The following is a 22,749-nucleotide window of genomic DNA, read 5'->3' on the forward strand; positions in this document are numbered from 1 at the left end:
TTTGTCCTTTTTCAGCATTAGGCAAAGACATTTTTATTTTTCAAGGTTATTGGGTTATTTCTGCTTTTATTTTTATTGCTATGTTAATATCTGTGATTTCATTTCATGTTAATATCTTTTGATTTCATTTTATATTTTTGGGTTGTATTTTATAAAAGTATCTTACTTTCAATTTTTATTGTTTTATTGTTTAAACCATTTTTAATTAGGTTGACAATGTTTAATAGACAACCTCTTTGAGATTTTTTTTAAATGGTAAACAGTATGGAATGCTTGAAATAAAAAAGTGAATAAATAAATGCAGGGTGACCTTGCAATTAATCTTTCTTTGTCTGCTACAACAACTCTGACTGCTTAGAAAAGTTGTAATGATACAGTTCATTACACATAAGCACAGGGAACCACTTGGAAGAATCTCCTTTTAGTAATTGGTTGAAATGTTAGCTCTCAGTCTTTGATACTTCATGTTGTCCTTTCTGTTTATGAATTCTGGGTGGTATGGTTTCGTATGCACAGGGATAGGGTAATGAAAGTCAGTTTGGTGTAGTGGTTAAGGCTTGTTGTAGTGGTTAATCCAATTAATACCAGGAGACTGTGACTTCTATTCCTGCTTAGGCAGAAAGCCAACTGGATGACTGCGCCAGTCTCTCTCTCTCAGACCCAGGAATGAGACAATGGCAAACCATCTTGCCAAGAAAACTGCAGGGAATTGTCCAGGTTGTCTCCAATAATCAGATACAATCAAACATTTTTTTAAAAAAAAAAGGGTAAAGCTTTCCTCACTTCCCATACTCTCTTCCTGATCTTGTGTTAGCAAGCTAATAGTGCTTTGAATGGAGCAGGAAATCTCCAACAGAAACCTTGGGATAATTGGAGCTTTTCTTCCTGCTAGCATCTTGTATTGACCTAAATCTTGGAATAACTTCCAGAAATGGGTCTCTTTCACTGACATGTATAACAATGTTTTCAGCATAATCCTCACCTGAATGTATGCTAAGCCAAGAGCCAGGAATTCATTCACTAATGGAAACACTTTCCCGGAAAAGAGATGGATACTTCAATATGCAATGTGTCTGCACCAAAGCAAACTTCCATTTATTTGAATAGGATCATGGTGTGTTTAAATAAATAATGGACAAAAGTCTGGAAAAGCTACTATTTTTAAGTGAATCAAAATGATATGGTTACAAAAAGGGCTTCTCCAAGCAGGACAGAAAGATGCGATAGATTTCTCAGATGGAGACAGAAGGGTGACCATTACTAAGGAGGCTAGGAGTGCTGAAAGCCAGTGAATCTGGAAAACAGCAGGAGGCAGCTGGTTCTGAACCTAGAGAAAAACAACTGAATATGTCATCATACAGGATGCATGCGGAGAACTGAGTATGCTATGCATGTGTTTGTGTTGGCAGTTCACACAATAACATTTCAACATGCATTTGATATTTTTGTGTGCTTAGGGACCTGAGACAAGGCTCTGTTCACTCAGTAACCTTCTCTAGACAAATGTTTAACTTGCGAAGGGATTGTCTAAAAATTCATGTAAATGTCTTGTCTTTTCTATCTGTCTGTGACTATCCACAAGGTTATTTGCTTAGGAAATGTTGACCATATAATTTGGTAAAACATACCTGATCCCTGCCTTCTTTATACCTCAACCATTGCAGCATTGGTTTTCACAGGGTGGCAGGAAGAAAGTACTCGCACCTTTTAGGGGAACAACACTTGCTTTCCAGTGAGAGATGAAAACATGTATTACATAAACTTAAGTGTATATTTTTGTTTTTTCGCAGATGTTATAAACCCACCTTTTCCCTCTATTTTTTAAAGCTCTTCTTTCCTTATTTAATTACACAAAATTCCTCATTTCAATCAGGATATAAAGCCAAGATTTTGATCTGTTTTAATTGCATGGAAGATTTCATGTTCTGACACATGTATTAAGTGTTGCCTTCTGGCAGAAAAGTAGGCTAAAAACTGAATAAGTAAACAAAATAATACCTGAATGAAATATAGAAATGATATTGTCCTATAGGAGTTTTTTGTCTTTATTTCTTTAGTTTTGAACATCTAAACTCATGCACCTGCATATACTGTATATTGGACAGCTCTCATTCAACTTTTTTCAATTCTCTGATAGATGGATGGATGGATGGATGGATGGATGGATGGACGGACAGACAGACAGACAGAAATATTCTTAAAATAGGAGTTGGTCAAGAATATAAGTACAGTAATTGGTAAGAAAACCTCATATTTCCTCTTTCCATTCAGCTGCAAAAATTACTTCATTTTCTTTTCTTTGGTGAATATAAACTAGTTCACAGCAGGTGTTTTTCCCCATCATCACTCAAACATATGGGCATGACATAACTAATAATCACTCAAAACTATGGATAATTGAAGAGGATTAATTTGCTATGGTTACAAGATTTGAGCTGCAGAAAATCCAGTAGATGGCAGGAAAGATACTGTAGAGTTTTCTTTGTGTCTTTGATGCCATCTAATGATCATCTGTGTTTTGGCAGTCCAGATTTCATTGACCTACATAGGTAGTCCTAAACTTACCACCACAATTGAGCCCAAAATTTATGTTGCTAAGTGAGACATTTGTTAAGTGAGTTTTGTCCCATTTTATGATCTTTCTTGCCACAGTTGTTAAGTGAATCACTGCAGTTGTTAAATTAGTAACATGGTTGTTAAGTGAATCTAGCTTCCCCATTGACACTGCTTGTCAGCAAGTCACAAAAGGTGATCACCTGACCCAGGGACACTGTAGCCATCATAAATGTGAGTCAGTTGCCAAGCATCTGAATTTTGAACATGTGACTGTGGGAGTGCTGCAGTAGTTGTAAGTGTAAAAAATGGTCAGGAATCACTTTTTTCAGTGTCATAACCTTGAACAATCACTAAATGAACTATTGTATTTGAAGGGATATCAAAAGTCTTTCCACACCTACTGTATTCATTTTAATAACATAATATCATCAAGAGACCATGTTTGTCCATGAGTTAGCAATCAAGTTGTTGAAAAGATGGTTTCTACTCTACTTGACATCTCATGAGAATTTCCAGACTAACGTTTGCTTATGCTGCACTTTTATAAACTGGATTCTTGGTTTCACATTCAAAGCTACTCTTTTCTGAATTTGAAACTATGAAGTCCTTTCTCTAAAACCATTCAGATTGCTTTTAGTTTTACTTTTCCATGTGTGAATCACATGAAAAACAAAAAACATGCAACCCTCCCCCAATAAACACAGCACAGTTTAAAAGGGGGGGGCACATCCTCTAAACCAGGAAAAAACCTGAACAAAAACCTTGGTTCTGTCCAGTCAATCTGTGTCATAACAATCTCAAATCTCAGAAAGTAAGACAATCTTTAAGAGGATCCCCATCTTAATGTACTGATTTTAACATCCAAACAGGTTCTTATTGAGAAAAGTGGTTCCTTAGATAGTCCTGCTAAAAGTAGTTTACAATGTTAGTTTAAACTGCAGGGGTGTCAAACTGATAGTCCATGGGCTGGATGCGTCATGCGCAGGCCATGCTCACCCCAACACCATGAATGGGAAAAACACAAAACGTCACATGACAGCAATGTGATACCCCGAGTTTGACACCCATGATTTAAAACAAACATTTCTCACCCCAAAACAGCTACTTCTGAATTTTGAGCTCACTCCCAAGGAAAGCTTATCATATTCTAAATTTCTAAATTTCCTAAGAAAGTTTAGCCAGCTTAAAGCAATAATTTAAAAGGTTACAAAGTAATAACCAATAGTTAAACTTTCCTAAAAGTAGGAAAGCCAGTTTTTAAATATTGGCTTTCCTACCTTATTTATTATTATTTATCAGCAAAAATTCTGATAATACACAAGACTTTATGAAGATTCTCTCAGAAATAGCATCAGTTGAAAATCTTGAAGGTTTATAATAGATATAAGAGCCAAAATGGTTTCCATCCTTGCAACAACAATGGTAACAGTTACCTGACAAAGCATTACAAGACTGTTTTTGTTCTGATAAATGATTTCACTAAAAGCAGTAGTGAAGCTTGCCAGTAGATAGTGAGCTTTCTCCCATCTGATACATTCAACTAGGCAATCTGTTTGCATAGCTAATGATTACATTCATTGTTGCTTTTCTAGGACAGCATCTGTGTATATCTTCCTAGACTCCCATTTTGTTATGACTGTGAATGCTGACTTATTTATTCTCGAATTACCCTTTATCCACTGAATCACACTTTCTGAAGTCAGGTACCTCCTATACAAGAATCAGCAGATGTATTCATGACTCATTGCTAGCTGTTAAAAAAAAAGGCAAGATCAAATCTGAGCATACTAAGTAAATGAAAATGGTATTTTAATAGCCTATGGGATAAGGGAACTTTTTAAAATGTGCTAACTCTGCTTCCCCCCATTGTTGTCTCTTTTAGACATCATGAACTTATAATATTTTTTTTTCGGTAAAGACTGCATTGCTAAAATAATTCTGCTTCAAGGAGCTATTCAAGTGAAAAATACCTTACCAGCATGTGAAGTAATTTGGGGAGGGGAGAGAGTCCTTCCTTTCAATATATCTGATGCTCAGGGACTGCCTGGACAAACCCCTGCAATTCTTTTGGCAATTTTTTTTTCCAGAAATGGTTTGCCATTGACTCCTTCTTAGGACAGAAAAAGATTGACTGGTCTAAGGTCACCCAGCTGTTTTGTACATAAGGTGGAAGCAGAACTAATGATGTCCTGGTCTCTGTCCTGATTCCTTAACCAATATACCGTATCAAACTGATTCAATATATTGGTATATTAGGAATCAGGTTATTGGATGGATAGATAGATAGATAGATAGATAGATAGATAGATAGATAGATAGATAGATAGATAGATAGATAGATAGATAGATAGATAGATAGGTAGGTAGATAGATAGATAGATAGATAGATAGATAGATAGATAGATAGATAGATAGATAGATAGATAGATAGACAGACAGACAGACAGACAGACAGATAATTTCTAGAAATTATTTAATAGGATCTATTTTATAAGATCTATTTATCTTTTAGGTTTAATTATCCTAAAAACTATTAAGGGAACCGACAATGAAGAAATATGCTGCAGACTACTAGAATTTGGTATAGTAAAAGGGAAAATCTTCAAAAAAAGTATTCATGACATGTCTGTACCTACAACTATTAGAATCGTGCAGGCAGTGGTTTTCTTTCTGATACTCTTGAAGAAGCAAGATAGAAAAATTATCAACATTTTTGTACATTGATTCTGGAGAAGTCTCCTGAAAATAACATAGATGGACAAGAAATAAATGGATCATAGAACAAAGTAATGCACAAATCATTATAGAACAAAGTAATGCACAAATGACCATGCTCAAATTATTATATTTTGGACACAGGAAAGACCTATGCTCTTGACAAATTCATAAGGCTTGGAAAGATAGAAAGAAAGAGATTATGAAGATAGCCAACAGTAAACAGCAGATTACAACAATAGTAAATGCACTGTTATTTACAATAAAATAAAATAAAATATCAAATGATATCTTATACTTTGTGATAAGAGAGCATGATCTTCCAAACAATATTGATTGCTAGTATCACTATTCCCCCTCTTCCCTAAGCTAGTGCAAAAATCTGGATTGCAAAAATCCAGGCAGCCATTAGATGGCAGCAGAAAGATACCTCTTTTCTCTTATCTAGTCTTCATCTGAATTGTTGAAGCCTAGATCTAACAGCACTAGCCTTTGGTGATGGGCATTGGAATATATATCTGAAGTTGCTGCCTGTAGGCCTTTTCCCCTCTAGTAAATTGTAATGCCATCCATTCACCTTTGACTCAGCCAAAAAGGATGCTGTCATGAAATCGTATTGTCCTTATTGTCAATCCCTATCTTATCTTGATTTGACAGCATTGGAATAAGACAGAAAATACTATAACATCAGTACAAGTAAAAATCCTTCTGACTCTTGGATAAAGCAACAAAAGAAAAAGAGATGTCCTTACGTAATTAGCAAATTAATCATGTTCCTCCATGACTATCAAATCATTATGTAAAACTTCTGCATTTTAACAGAAGATTGTGCCAGCCCAATCTACTTCCATCTCCTTTCTCTAGTTTCCCATTTTTTTAAAAAAAATTCTCAGTACCCTCCAAATTGTTCCAGGGGGAGGGGGCGGAATCAAATATATTACTTCAGCTTTTCAAATAACAAAATATATTTCATCCAAAGCATTTAAAGAATATCCAAAATAGCTTTGGATGCATATTTGGCTCTCCTGTCTGCAACTGTATCAATGCTGGCATTTATCCCAAGGATTCAAAAGGATGGTACGTGTTTGGAGGCTCAAAGGCAGGGCTTTGCACTTCTTCACTTGGTGCCTTTCTTGAGCAAATGCTTCTGTTGCTGCACAGCATCTGATAGGAGGAAAATGCTACTGTCAGAACTTAAACTCAAAGTAGCAGCCTTGGAATATCATGCTAATCTTAAAAGAACTGGGCTGGCTGTTTATCAAATTGAGTTTGAAATTATTCAAATAACTTCTGTGGTTGGAGCATTGTTTGGGGCCAATGAATGCTCATTTGATTTTTTTGTCCAAAATATTTTTATATCACCATTCATTTTCTGATACAAAAGCAGTTTGCAAACTATAACAAAAACATACTTGGTAATAAATGACAAAAATCACATACAAGAAGCAGAAATATATAGTTTCATAAACAAGTTAAATGTCTGAGGAAACAAACTGATTTTGATCTAATGCCCGTAAGTAAGTAATATGGGTGCCTGTCGTGCCTCCAAGGAGAATGTTTTTTTTTCCCCAATTGGTGTGCCCCAGTCAAAAAAGGCCTTTTATACATTATAATAATTTATTGCTTGTATTCTGACTTTTTGATTGTGTTAAAACATCACAAGGAGTTATTTGGGCTTCCAGCTTCTGAAGGCTTTAAAGGTATGCATTAGCCCCATGGATTGGACCAAAATAAATGAATAATAAATGAGTAAATAAGCAGTCAATGCAGCTATTTTAGACTCAATACAGTCTGACTATCATTGGCTTAAAAATGCAATCCTAATAGATGTCTCCTATGGTATATAAAATTCTGTGATCTTTAAAGGCAGTGCCCAATAGAGCGCATTACAAAAATATAGATGGGAAATTAGAGAGTATTGACCATTGTAAATCATATATCTTGATCTAGGAATGTCATAGCAAAGCTAATTAAAGCCTTGCCTAAGCACTTCAATATAACAATTTAGTGTTCATTCTGAGATTTGCCCCACTTTCATCCTGGCTACTTCATAGCCTGAATCCCTAAGAAAACCAGGGAACTTACCAGTGTCATTAGATAAGAAAATGCCCTGGGGAGCTCTCATGTCAATAGCCAAGTTCTTTTTTTTACTGAACATAGGGCTTCAGTGGGAGATTTCAAAGAGAATTTCCTAGTCTCTTGGATTCTATTAGCCTCCTGAGGTGGATAGTCTTGATTTCACCATAGACTATTCTGATCATCTCTTCTGCTGAAGCATACACTGTACCATAGATTTCCTGCCTTTCACTAAATGTGGCTGATCAAATATTCCTAGCTTAAATATATGATCTGTGGATATCCAAGTATCCAAGTTATAGATTCTACACAGTCTTTCTTTCAATACCTATTTGACTTTGAGATGTGACAAAAGACACATTCTTCTATTGTCACTGTTGACAATAAAGATCATTTCTCTTGGCTTCTGGTAAACTGAGCTTTGAGAGCCAGTTTGCTGCAGTGGTTAAGGCATCAAGCTTGAAACCAGGAGATTGTGAGTTCCAGTCCTGCCTTAGGCGCAAGCCAGCTGAGTCATCAGGGCCAGTCACTTTCTCTCAGCCCTAGGAAGGAGGTGTTGACAAACCACTTTTTAAGATTAAAAAAAATTGTCAAAAAAACTGCAGGGACTCATCCCAGCAGTCTTCAAGAAGCAGAGACTATTAAACGGAAGAAAATTAAAAGCTGAGCCTCAGATTTTCACCATTTAATCCTTTGACACAAGTTCCCCAGGATGTTGTATTCAGATTTATTTTGCAGTTCTGAATAAGATATAAATCAATTTCTAATCTTCCAGTTTATTTACTACATTTATATGTTGCCCATCTCGCTAGCAAAGTTTACCTTTTCCCTGATGCAGCAAGATGATTTATGCCAAGGATAACCTAAACCAGAGGTCTCCAAACTTGCCAACTTTAAGACTTGTGGATTCAACTCCCAATTCTGGGAGTTGAAGTCCACAAGTCTTAAAGCTACCAAGTTTGGAGACCTCTGGCCTAAACAGTGGCAGTTGTAGCCATAGAAAAAACAACAGACTCAGAAGAACCAAAACGTTTGCAGAAATATAAGAAAGCCAGACAGACAGACAGAGAGACAAAGACAGAGTAAAAGCAATAGAAAAAGGGGGAGGGAGAGAGAGAGAGAGGTTTAAAAAAGGATCTGCAACTCAACTCAAGAATGCAGTATGCTAAGTGGCTATGGAATATTTTTTATTTTTGGTGGGAGAATGAAAGGAATCGCATCTTGGAATACTATGATCTACTACGAAAACAGTTCATTTCATGAGGAAACAGGCTTCGCTGAAAATTTCTTACTGTCCAAATTAACTGACTGAGAATTATATCCACTTCTATTTGTCAAACAAAAAAATTGGACAATTGGGTTATATTTTTATGCAGATCTGTAAAATATAGTGTATTCTAATGAGATACTTTGTGGAGTGATATACTATAAGATCAAATGATAAAAGTGTGAGGCAAGACCTACCAATGACTAATTTTCACAAACTGCAGTATAAGTTGCTTGGAGTTTTGCAAGAACATGACTACTCTTTAAATAAATGCTTTTATTTTTAATAGCAGTTCTACATTTATGGTCTTACTTTATTTTCAGGCAGTAACTCACATGCAGTTAAGACTGGACACTATTATACCCACCAAGATATTCATCACCTCCTAAAACAGTATCTGCTGCTTCCAGAAATTTCACAGCCTTCTGAGAACCTGAAAAACAACAGCATGAAGTTAATGAAATCTAATAAAACTTCATGACTTTTAAAGATTTGGGTGATATTTTTCAGGGGATATCCAGGCACATGATGGAAGTAGCTGAAGAGCTGAAAAGATATTTCTTTCTTTCTCTACAAAAGGCCTTGGATATTAATTAATGACTTCCCTAAATTATCTCTTTTATGTTTGTATAGCAAATTGATTTGTTTTCTATGCTATATATTAGTTCAGTAATTTATTTTTATTCACTTATTAGATTTTTTTTATCCCACCTTACTTTATAAGTAACTCAAAATGGCAAATATACATAATATTCCTTCTTTTCCCTCAACAACAATCCTATGAAGTGGTTTGGACTGAGAAAGAGAGTGACTGGCACAAAATCATAAAGTCCTAAAGTGGGACTAAAACTCACAGTCTTCTAGTTTCTAGGCCAAAACTATAACAATTACACAATACTGGAGGCTTGGCTAGACTTGGCTAGGCTGGCTGGGCTGGGCTGGGCTGGGCTAGGATAGGATAAGATAGGATAGGATAGTGTTGTGAATCAATAAAAGTGAATAACCTAAATGCAAATTAGGGGTTGAAAACCTGCACACTTGATTGGTCCTTATACAACAACTTGGGATTGGGCCAGAACCAGTCCCTGATTGGCCACTTTTGGGACTTTTCTTATTGGTTAGTAGTTTGAACTTGTTGCACATTTTCATTGGTTAATAAGGCAGCAGTTAACCCTATAAAAGGGTTACTGCTGCCCATAGCGTTGCTCTGTTATGTTCTATTACTTTATTAAAGAGTTGAAGTCACTGGTCAGATGTCTGGTCTCCGTTATTCTCCATACTTAACACTGGCGACGAAGATGGGATTCGGAGACCGAAGAACTGACTAACCAACAGAGCACGTGGTCGAACATGCACCATCAACGGCAACATGGCCAGCGGTGCCGTACCACCCGCTCCATTCAACCCAGAAACCGAAGACTGGGAGGCCTACATGGATCGATTCCAGATGTTTCTGGAGACCAACAATTTGAAAGATACAACAACCGGAAAAAAAAGAGCTATCTTTCTAACTCACTGTGGGCCGACCATGTTTAAAATGGCAAAGTCACTTGCCAAGCCAGCAGAGGTAAAAGAAATGGACTGGGACGTCCTCGAGCCGTTACTACGGGCTCACTACGCGCCCACCGTACCAAGCTTAGTAAGAAGACACGAATATTACCAGAGGGACCAACGGAAGGGCGAAAGCCTTGCCAATTACATCGCGGACCTCCGGAACCTAGGAGGTCTCTGCGGGTTCGCAGACTTAGAAGAAGCCCTCCGGGACCGCCTGGTTCTGGGCCTAGAAGACGGCGCGATCCAGAGCAAAATTATGGCTAAGGGGGATATCAGCCTCACTGATGCCCTTAAAGAAGCCTCGGCAGCGGAGGCGACCAAGAAGTCGGCAGCCCAAATGCGCCGCACCAACGCACCTCTACGTAAACTCGCCACTGATACCTCGCCTCGCTCGGAGAGACACCGGTATCAACTCACCACGAAGACCTCAGAGTCCCCGTCCGACAGCGATGAGGAAGAGGTCAACCGACTTCGAACGGAGAGAGATCAGTCCACACAACACTCATTTCGACCGTGTGCCGGCTGTGGAGCCAATCACCCACGATCCGGTTGCAAATTCCTCGACGCACTTTGCCGCCATTGCGGAAGACGCGGTCACATCGCAAAGGTTTGCAGAAGCAAACAGAACTCCAAACCCCGACAGGCCGAAATCCAGTCTTCCGGATTCTTCGGCACACACCGAGAAAAATTGAACCACTCCTACAGAAACAAGCCGTCCACCACTTCCACCAGGCGTGAAGAAACCAGGCGGGAAGAGACGCACCAAACAATCACCATAGGCCATGCTACATCCCTTGATGCCGGGAAAATCTGAGTAAAAGTTGCCATCGAAAACAAACCTTGCGTGATGGAGGTAGACTCCGGATCTTCCCTCTCGATGGTGTCGTGGAAAACGCTCCAACAGCTCATTCCAACGATTCGCCGCCAAGACCTTAACCCTCAAAGGGTTATACTCAAAGACTATCAGGGCAACCGAATTCCTGTCGTCGGGTCCCGCAGATTCCAGGTCTCATTCAAGGACCGCACCGTCGCACTACCACTGACTGTCATGGATCAATGGTTCAGGCCGCTCGGAATCACTGTAGCCGGAGTCCACAAGGCCGAAAGCATCGATTGGGAGGAAGCACTCGTGCAAGAATTCCAAGACGTTTTCGCGAACGGACTAGGCAAGTATAAGGGGACCCCAATCTCGTTTAACTTGAACCCTGAGATAGCACCCATCCGCCTTAAGCCGCGTCGGGTGCCGTTCGCCTTAAAGCCTAAAATCGACGAACAACTCGATAAGCTGATAGCGCAGGGCGTACTGGAACCCACCGACCACGCCCGTTGGGAAACCCCGATAGTGACGCCTATCAAGCCTGATGGGTCCCTAAGAATTTGCGGAGACTACCGGGCCACATTAAACCACGCAGTGCAGCAAAGTGCTTATCCAGTACCGGTAGTGCAACATTTGCTCCATTCCCTGGGCGGCGGGAAAGTTTTCGCCAAACTAGATCTAGCCCAGGCATATCAACAATTGCCTGTAGACCCAACCACAGCCGAGGCGCAAACGATCGTAACACATAGGGGCGCATTTAAATGCAACCAGCTCCAATTCGGGGTAAGCGTCGCCCCTGGAATCTTCCAGAGTTTAATGGAAAGGTTGTTACAAGGGATAAAAGGCGTTGTCCCATATTTCGACGATGTACTCATCGCCGCACCTAACAAAGACATTCTAGAAAAACGACTCAGAGAGGTTTTACGAAGATTCCAAAATGCAGGCCTCAGAGTAAAAAAGATAAATGCCAGTTATGTACCGAAAAAGTAGAATTTTTGGGATACCTCCTGGACAGCCAAGGAATTCATCCCACCGAAGACAAATTACGAGCAATTAAAAAGGCACCCACTCCAAGGAACAAAGCAGACCTACAGGCGTTCCTTGGACTTATCAATTTCTATAATGTTTTTCTACCCCACAAAGCAACAGTAGCTGAACCATTGCATAGACTATTAGACAAAAAAGCAACGTGGGTTTGGGGGCAACGGGAACAACATGCTTTCCAACAAGTAAAGAAATTGCTAACTTCTGATTCAGTACTTATGCAGTACAACGAGACTCTGCCGCTCACTATCACGTGTGATGCATCACCTTTTGGGGTTGGGGCAATTCTGGCCCACGTGTTACCAAACGGAGCGGAGGCCCCCATCGCGTTTTTTTCACGAACCTTAGCTAAAGCTGAACGAAATTATAGTCAGCTGGACAAAGAAGCTTTAGCTATTGTGGCTGCAGTTAAAAGATTTCATGAATATGTGTATGGCCGTGCGTTTACAATAATCACTGATCATAAACCGCTAATGGGGATCATTGCGGGTAATAAACCAACCCCGTATATATTGTCCCCCAGAATGACCCGTTGGTCTGAATTCTTGGCGGCCTACAACTACACCTTGCAACACCGCCCGGGGAAATCGATTCTCCACGCTGATGCACTGAGCAGAACACCGCTCCCAGACTCTGTTGTGGATCCAGCCCCAACCATCTCAACGCTACAGATCGAAGCTCTACATGCACCACCCTTGACGGCTAGAGACATTGCCTTTGAAACGAAACGTGACCCAGTTGTGCAACACATACTACGCTGGGTTGAACGGGGGTGGCCGACGGGCGCCCTTCAAAGCCCGCCAAACCGAGCTGTTTTCCCAAAAAGGCTGTATCTTGTGGGGCGATCGAGTCGTAATCCCTGGCAAATTGCAACAGACTGTTTTGGTGGTATTGCATGAGGGACATCCGGGTATTGTGCGGATGAAATCACTCGCACGCAGCTATGCTTGGTGGCCGGGAATCGACAAAAGAATCGAGGCCTGGGTCGCTACGCGCCAACGTTGCCAGGATGTGAGCAACGCCCCACCTAAAGCAAGCCCAACCGAATGGGAAACGCCGAGGGGACCGTGGTCCCATATTCATATTGACTTTGCGGGGCCTACCAAAGGTCACACTTTCCTGATTACTGTCGACACCTATTCTAACTGGCTCGAGATTCATCGAATGCACACAACTACAACAGACTCAGTTATTAATAAATTAAACAGACTATTTGCCACACACGGGTTTCCGGACGTGTTGGTCTCGGACAACGGCCCACAGTTCACTGCATTGCCCTTTGAACAATATCTTGCTGATCGGGGCATCCGCCATGCACTAACCTCGCCCGCGCACCCTGCGGTGAATGGACGTGCAGAACGCATGGTACAATTTGTAAAAAGACCCTTCACAAAATGGAATTTGGCAACATCGACGAGAAAATCAATCGAATTCTCTTGTTGCAGCACATCACGCCCCACAACGTGACCAACAAAACACCCGCTGAACTTCTTATGGGGCGGAAAATACGATCGCACCTTGACCGGCTCCACCCCGCTTTCGCACCGGAAAAACCTTTCGGCTCCAGCAGCAAATGCCGAGAATTTAAGGTAGGCGATTTAATCTTTGCCAAAAACTTTTCCGGCGACCCGTTATGGATACCCGCAACCGTTACCCACCTCACCGGGCCTAGATCTTACCGCCTGCTAACAGATGATGGGAGGGTGTGGAAACGCCACATAGACCAGCTCCGGTCAAGATTACCACCCAGCAGCCATGACTTCCCCGGTTCACCAACTCAAGGGGGAGGAAGTATCGAGGGAATTGACTTGGATACAACTAATAGCAGGTCAACGGGAGCCCTACAGCCCAGCGAAGCACCGGAACGTGAAGCGGGGAGGGAGTTGACGTTTTCAGGGAACTTTAATACGGGGGAAAACGAACTGCAAAACCCCAAAGAAACACGGAGTAGCAGAGACAACCACAGTGAATGCAGCACGGAATCGCCGTGCAGCGAAATAGAATTTAACAAAGATCATCCAAACGCTCCACCGGAACCGGACATTAGACAAAACCCGGTGGAGCCTCGGAAATCATCCAGGCAGACCAAACGGCCTGCCCATCTTGAGGATTTTATTACAGCTCCCCTCAAACGGAACCCAAGGGGAAGGGGTGTTGTGAATCAATAAAAGTGAATAACCTAAATGCAAATTAGGGGTTGAAAACCTGCACACTTGATTGGTCCTTATACAACAACTTGGGATTGGGCCAGAACCAGTCCCTGATTGGCCACTTTTGGGACTTTTCTTATTGGTTAGTAGTTTGAACTTGTTGCACATTTTCATTGGTTAATAAGGCAGCAGCTAACCCTATAAAAGGGTTACTGCTGCCCATAGCGTTGCTCTGTTATGTTCTATTACTTTATTAAAGAGTTGAAGTCACTGGTCAGATGTCTGGTCTCCGTTATTCTCCATACTTAACAGAAAGGATCATGCTAAAGATTATAATTAGAATTGGAAGAAATGAAAAGTAAATCTGTAAATTGATAATCAAAAAACAAGATTGATTACAGCTCATTAGTAGTCTTCTGTGAAAACAGAACTATATCTTCTCTTATGAGGAAGGGAAGGGAAAGGAAAGGAAAGGAAAGGAAAGGAAACGAAACGAAACGAAACGAAACGAACCATCATCTTGTATATTGGATGGATAAAAAGAAAATCTTGTCTGGTTTCCATTATAAACAGAACAGATTCCACTGAAATGTAAAAGGACCTTGTAAAGGTCATAAAAGAAAAAATAATTTATGAAAAGACAATAGGTCAAAAAAACTTTAACTTTTAAGGCAGATACGAGCTGGATTTGTTTCTTCTATGAAGTTACTTTGCCAAATACCATCATGTCTATACAATACAGGCTTGTTGCTAAACAGGACTTCAGACATTAGTCCCTTTCTGTATTCAGGTATTACAAAGGAGATTATACTCACCTTGAATGTGGTGATGTGTATAATGTGATGCCCTGCAGTATATGATGTAATGTGATATTAATTGAGACCAAAAATCTGCTTTTAGAGAATGGATCTCTGTACAAACTGTACAAACATTGGTTTCTGCCTGAGCCCAAAACTTGTACTATCACTGTTTCATCTTGCATAGAAGCAAGTGTATAAATACATGTACTCTTTAAGCACAGATAATCTCTCATACACACACACACATACACACACACACAATTATCTTGCATTATTTGAATTATTACTTTAAATTACATTTGTACTAGAATCTGTAATTTGCAATAGATTTGTAATTACCAAACACACAAAAATTAATTAACTAAAATCCATCCCTAAAATAAGGTTGGCAATCCTGTCAGTCCACGTATATTGTACAGGCAATTGTTCTTGAAATATCTTAGAAATTAATAGATAATGACATGGAAAATCTAAGAAATATTTAGTCCAACTTGATAAGGCCAACAAAAACTAGCTCATTAGCTTAATAATAACACACTGCTGTCCTCATCTAGCTGTCTTAGATACGATTAATCAAAGAAATAAAAGGAGTATTTAATTTTGTCATTAAATTTAATCATCAACTAAGAGCCTTTCTTGGAATTCATATCAAGCATACCTCAAATCATGAAAATTAATAGGAGAAATCTATGAATGCAATCCTGGAGTCAATTAGTTTGCTTAAAGGCCTTTGAAGTTAGTGGGATTAAAGCAGCCTATATATGAGTAGGAAGTCCATCACTTTAGCATATTAAAACTACTTCATTGTTAGAAAGATAAAATGCCTAGGCTCCGGTTACTCCCAGGACTTTTTGTAAAAGTATTTCTGTCTTCTCTGGAGTCACTGTAGATATCATAAGGATATCATAGCAGTATTGGCTATGACTTCAAATTGCCCAGCTTCTATTCTCTTTCACATTATTCTAATCTAAATTTTGCTAAACTGCCTGAAGACAATTTGTTGTAAAGGGACTATAAGCCTACCTAAAGAATTCCAGTAACCCAGGATTAAAACCATAGTCCTGAGAATTATGCCAGGAAAAATACAAAGACATTCAGCACATCAGGTTTTATGCATCCATGAAGTGGAATAAATGTGGTAAAAGAAAAAAACTGTATGAGGGAAAAAAAGTTGCAGCCACTTCCTAGGCATCTAGCCAGTCAGAAAGCAGCATAATTTTCAAAAGAGGACTTTTGCATCTCTGGTTTATCTATAAATTCACATAGCCAGTTCAACTGTGAAGCAGTATTTCGTAGATTTCAGATAATCAAAACCAAAAGACAATGAAATCAGAACCCAGGGATCTTTGACAATGAGCCGAGAAGAATTAATCATTAACTCATAGGGTATAGAACAGTTTATCATTAACAGATAATCTCAAATACAGACTCACAGACACGCAAGCTCACACACAAATCACTCTTATGGCTTCTAAAATTCATATAAATGAAATACACTTACTAAGCAACTCAAGCGTCACAAAAGTGTGCAAACTTGAAACAAACTCCAAATCGCATTATCTAAAAAGAATGTAAATGAAGAGATTTACAGAGCCTAAAGGAAGTTGCATCAATTCAGTAAGACTGATTTACTCTTACTAATTCAGCTAACTATAGGTATTGAGGTAAATATACTAATTATATCTTCAGCACCAAGTGACTCCATTGATGTCTTCACACCCTGCTATATTACTAATATTGATGTTACAGATGAAGAATACTATCTTTAAAGCAATACAGAAACTACATAAATAATTACTTGTACCTTAAAAATAACAACTGCATGGAAAGCACTGTATTATATGGGACAGCAAAACATTGGTGTGTTTTTTTCTCACCATTTCCTGACTGTGCATACATCAGCTATTGCTTGGCAACAAACTGGCAAGCAACCAGAGCACTTGGCAGTACAAGACATTACAATTAATGCAACCTTAAGTTCTTTGTTGTTGCTGCTTGGGTTTTTGGCTTTAAAAAAACCTATTCAGTAAAATACAGTATTCCCCCCCCCCTTCTTCTTTTTTTTTTAAACTAATAACCCATTTTATCCCCTTGAAATTTTGGAACTCTTCCAAAAACCATACCTAGGTTCACAGCAAAGTTAAATAAAGTTTCCTATGATTTCCCCACAGTTGTAAACCCACTGTTGAAAGAAATGTCCATCTGGGTTCAGTTCCGGGTGAGCAGAAAGTCACTGGAAACATGGAGACTGCTTGGAAGGATGGTTTAATGGTAGACAGGATCACATGGGTTTTTTTGGGGGGTCCTAGGCAAAATTGAGCACCTGAGTGTGAGAGAGACCGTCTCTTGGACTTTGAATTTGCTACCTGTTCCTGTGAAAGAAATGTATTCTGATTGGTTGTCAGACTCCCATGAGGCCATGCAGGGTAACTTTGTAGGTTGTCCAGGCTTGGTTGAATCTTGCTGGGTGATGTAATCTTCCCAGGTGCCATGTTGTGAGATGGGTAGAGGGCTAATCCTATCATGTCATGAGGGCCATGTCTTAATCCCATCACCCTGGAGCTGAAAGGGGGGCAGGGAGCTGCTTTGTCTTTAAAAACGTGTTTCTCCTTGTCTCATCCAGGGAAATATAATATTCTGCCTTTTTAATATTTCCTAGAATATTTCATTCTTTTAGGAGAGGGGTGGGTGCTAACTTTCTGCACCATCCACAAAAATATTAGAATGTGGAAATCTTCCTGGATTAAAATCTATTGCTGGATTTTCAGATGGTGACTGTGGCCAGAAGATCTTCACCCATCTTTGGTTAATGCACCAGTTGCAATCATATCTGGAGTGGTACAAAAACCCACTAGCCCTTAACTGAACTAGGCTATTTTAATGAAATGCTGGCAGATAAGAACCACAACAGCTATATTGCAACTGTATTAAAGGTGGTGCATTGGCTTTAACAAGTTGCAGTCCAATGTGCTGACTTTTACCATGGCTTTGTTCACAGCTAGCTTCTAGGTGAAAAATAGTCCTCTGCTTGTTCCAGGTGGAGTGGGTTTATCCAATATGCTAGTTCTTGCTATGTATGCTCAAAGTTTCCCATTTACAGTAATTAAGAAGAGTGCAGGTATGTCTCTATGGTAGCCTCATGGTGGAACAGAAGCCTGCTTGCTATATAGGTGTCCAAAGGCAGCTAAATGAAACTCTTCTGGAAGAAGTTTTAATTTGTTGCCAAGTTATCCAAGATTAGCACCATACAGGTGAAACTTGAAAAATTAGAATATCGTGCAAAAGTTCATTTATTTCAGTAATGCAACTAAAAAGGTGAACCTAATATATGAGATAGACTCATTACATGCAAAGCAAGATAGTTCAAGCCATGATATGTCATAATTGAGATGATTATGGCTTACAGCTCATGAAAACCCCAAATCCACAATCTCAGAAAATTAGAATATTGTGAAAAGGTCCAATATTCTAGGCTCTAAGTGTCCCACTCTAATCAGCTAATAAAGCCATAGCACCTGCAAAGTGTTCCTGAGCCTTTAAATGGTCTCTCAGTCTGGTTCAGTAGGAATCACAATCATGGGAAAGACTGCTGACCTGACTATTGTGCAGAAAACCATCACTGACACCCTCCATAAGGAGGGAAAGCCTCAAAAGGTAATTGCAAAAGAAGTTCGATGTTCCCAAAGTGCTGTATCAAAGCACATTAATACAAAGTTATGTGGAAGGGAAAAGTGCGGAAGAAAAAGGTGCACAAGCAGCAGGGATGACTGCAGCCTGGAGAGGATTGTCAGGAAAAGGCCATTCAAAAGTGTTGGAGACTTTCACAAGGAGTGAACTGAGGCTGGAGTCAGTGCATCAAGAGCCACCAAAACACAGATGGATCCTGGACATGGGCTTCAAATGTCATGTTCCTCTTGTCAAGCCGCTCCTGAACAACAAACAACGTCAGAAGCGTCTTACCTGGGCTAAAGAAAAACAGAACTGATCTGTTGCTCAGTGGTCCACAGTCCTCTTTTCTGAGGAGAGCAACTTTTGCATCTCATTTGGAAACCAAGGACCCAGAGTCTGGAGGAAGAATGGAGAGACACACACTGCAAGATGCTTGAAGTCCAGTGTGAAGTTTCCACAGTCTGTGTTGATTTGGGGAGCCATGTCATCTGCTGGTGTTGGTCCACTGTGCTTCATTAAGTCCAGGGTCAATGCAGTCGTCTATCAGGAGATTTTGGAGCACTTCATGCTTCCTTCTGCAGATGAGCTTTATGGGGATGATGACTTCATTTTCCAGTAGGACTTGGCACCTGCCCACACTGCCAAAAGCATCAAAACCTGCTTCAATGACTGTGGGATTACTGTGCTTGATTGGCCAGCAAACTCGCCTGACCTGAATCCCATAGAGAATCTATGGGGCATTGCCAAGAGAAAGATGAGAGACATGAGATCGAACAATGCAGAAGAGCTGAAGGCCGCTATTGAAGCATCCTGGTCTTCCATAGCACCTCAGCAGTGCCACAGGCTGATAGCTTCCATGCCACGCCACACTGAGGCAATAATTGCTGTAAAAGGGGCCCAAACCAAGTACTGAGTACATATGCATGCTTATACTTTTCAGAGGTCCGATATTGTTCTATGTACAATCCTTGTTTTATTGATTGCATGTAATATTCTAATTTTCTGAGATTGTGGATTTGGGGTTTTCATGAGCTGTAAGCCACAATCATCACAATTATGACAAATCACGGCTTGAACTATCTTGCTTTGCATGTAATGAGTCTATCTCATATATTAGTTTCACCTTTTAAGTTGCATTACTGAAATAAATGAACTTTTGCACGATATTCTAATTTTTTGAGTTTCACCTGTATATACCATTGCTATTATTTTATTAACCTGATTATATTGTTATTTCTTTTATTAATTTTATGTACTTAATACCTTTAGGGTTATCTGTACTGTAAACAACCATGAGTTGGTTCAATTTGGTGGTATATAATCACGATAGATGATAGATAGATAGATAGATAGATAGATAGATAGATAGATAGATAGATAGATAGATAGATAGATGATAGATAGATAGATAGATAGATAGATAGATAGATAGATAGATAGATAGATAGCAGAAGAAAGGAAAGAGACTCGAAAGAGAAAGAGAAAGAGAAAGAGAAAGAGAAGTCTATTTAATATAACTTATTTTTTCTGAAAAAAACTCTGATATTTGAGAATATTGGTTTTGATTTATTTTTTAACCAGACAAACATGTATTCAAACATAAACATTTAGGTAACACTATTAGGAACAGAAATCTGATATGTCTAAAAACATTAGATGTAGAAGCCTGCTCAGAAATAATGATGGAAGGATACTTCTATTCCTAATATGGGAGAATGGTTGTTTTCTTCTTTTTCTTACTTTCCTCACTTCTCTTTCACCTATTCCACCCCACTGTTTTCCTATTTACTTTCATATTTTGTATCTTATTTTATTTTATTTATTTATTTATTTGATTTGCCAATTGTTTACAAGATAATAAGTATAAGTGTATACATAGTTGTGAATACATGAAATGGGTACATATAAGAAAAATAAAAGAAGAGAAACAATAGGACAGGGACGGTAGGCACGTTGGTGCGCTTATGCACGCCCCTACAGACCTCTTAGGAAAGGGGTGAGGTCAATAGTAGACAGTCTAAGGTTAAAGTTTTTGGGGTTTGGGGAAGAGACTACAGAGTGGGTAGAGTATTCCAGACATTGACCACTCTATTGCTGAAGTCGTATTTCCTGCAATCAAGTTTGGTGCGGTTTACTTTGAGTTTGTATCTATTGTGTGCTCTTGTGTTGTTATGGTTGAAGCTGAAGTATTCATTGACAGGTAGGACATTGCAATGTATGATTTTATATACCATGCTTAAGTCAGACCGAAGACGGCGTAATTCAAGGTTTTCTAGTTTTAGAATTTCAAGTCTGGTGGCATAAGGTATTCTACAACGAGTAGAAGAGTGGAGAACTCTTCTTGTGAAATATTTCTGGACTTTCTCAATTGTGCTAATATCAGATACGTAATGAGGGTTCCAGGCTGATGAACTGTATTCGAGTATTGGTCTAGCAAATGTTTTGTATGCTCTGGTTAGTAGTGTGATATTACCAGAGAAAAAACTACGTAGGATTAGGTTAACAACTCTTAATGCCTTTTTGGCTATGTAGTTGCAGTGGGCTCTAGCACTTAGATCATTAGAGGTGAGTATTCCAAGGTCCTTGACAGAGCTTGGGTCATCAACAAGATCTTGACTATTCAGCTTGTATTTTATTTTCTGATTTTTTTGCCAATATGTAAGACAGAGCATTTATTTGTTGAGATTTGAAGTTGCCATTTGTTTGACCATTCTGATACATAGTCAAGATCTTTTTGTAGGGTAGCAGTATTGTCTGTGGTATTGAACAGCTTTACATCATCAGCGAAGAGAATGCAATTGCTCTTAATATGATCACAGAGGTCGTTTATGTAGAGTATGAAGAGAGTTGGTCCTAGAACACTGCCTTGGAGGACACCACTATTGACAGGTACTGGATTTGATAGGACGCTCCCGATTTTGACCATTTGTTGTCTGTTTGACAGGAATGCTTCTATCCAGTTATTCAGTTGTCCAGAGATACCATAGGATTTTATTTTTAGGAGTAGTTTGTCGTGTACCACTGAATCAAAGGCTTTACAGAAGTCTATGTAGATTGCGTCAATTGCTTTGCCCTGGTCGAGTTGTGTCGTCCATATGTTTTTGCAGTGTAAGAGTTGCAGATTACAGGATAGTTTTTTTCTGAAACCAAATTGTTTATTGGAGAGTAGGTTGTTTGTCTCTAAGTGGAGGATAATGGATTGGTTAATAATTGATTCCATGACTTTACAGCTGACGCAGCATAAGGAGATTGGCCTGTAATTTTCAACTAGGCTTGGGTCTCCCTTTTTGAAGATGGGGATGACTGTGGCTTGTGACCATAGGTTAGGCAAGGAGCTGGTCCTGAAAGATTTTCAAAGATTATGCTTAGAGGTTTGGCTATGGCAGTGGATAGCTTTCTTAAGAAGTAGGCACATATTCCATCCGGTCCAATAGATAGAGATGGTTTTAGATTGCGTAGTGATTTTTCAACATTGTCTTCTGTGAAATCGATATGTATTAGATCATTGTTGTTATCTGTGGTACGGCTAGGAAATACTGGGCATGATCCATTGCTGTTTACAAATACTGAGCCGAAGAATGTGTTAAAGATGTTGGCTTTAATGGTGTCGTCGTTGCAGTCTTTACCATCAGGTCCTATCAAGGGAGGGATGGACCTTGAGTCTTTTAGTTTGTTGTTTACAAAATTGTAAAAAGCACGGGTGGAATTGGTGCTTAGAAGGTTTTCCTCTTGTTTAATGTGATAATTGGTGCATTCGGTCTTTATCTGGTGGCATAAATTTTTGTATCGGTTTTTGAAATTGGCAACGTGACCAGATTTGTTTTTCCACCAGAGTGATCTCTTTTTGGACTGAAGTTTCCTTATTGATATGGGTAAAATGTTGAACTTGAGAAATAATGACATTGTGATATTCAACAGTTTGCATCATTTTCTGATTTCTTTTAGTTTCATTATTTTCACTGGAAAGTTATTTAATGAAAAGGTCAGAATCCACATCACACCTATGCTAGCTATAGAATATTATCCCTAGTTTACTTGAGTCCTTAACTAGGCTTAGAAAATTGTGTGTTCTGGCAGAAGGGAATGTTGGGCCATTGCCAT

The 22,749-nt window shown here is 39.3% G+C and overlaps 2 long non-coding RNA genes across 2 annotated transcripts; one reads left to right on the forward strand and one right to left on the reverse strand.

Moving 5' to 3' along the window:
* Positions 1 to 1,124: 1,124 nt before the first annotated feature.
* Positions 1,125 to 16,104, reverse strand: LOC148132508 (uncharacterized). The gene is made up of 3 exons (XR_015748116.1): positions 16,003 to 16,104; positions 8,982 to 9,047; positions 1,125 to 1,327 (listed from the first exon to the last, which is right to left on the reverse strand). It is a non-coding gene; the product is annotated as an uncharacterized LOC148132508 (long non-coding RNA).
* On the forward strand, positions 1,694 to 9,038 carry LOC148132509 (uncharacterized). The gene is made up of 3 exons (XR_015748117.1): positions 1,694 to 1,749; positions 2,058 to 2,237; positions 8,938 to 9,038. It is a non-coding gene; the product is annotated as an uncharacterized LOC148132509 (long non-coding RNA).
* Positions 16,105 to 22,749: the final 6,645 nt, after the last annotated feature.

This window comes from Notechis scutatus, chromosome 2 (genome assembly GCF_049901735.1).
Source record: "Notechis scutatus isolate UNSWTSFEM ecotype Mainland chromosome 2, rNotScu1.2, whole genome shotgun sequence".
NCBI lineage: Eukaryota > Metazoa > Chordata > Lepidosauria > Squamata > Elapidae > Notechis > Notechis scutatus.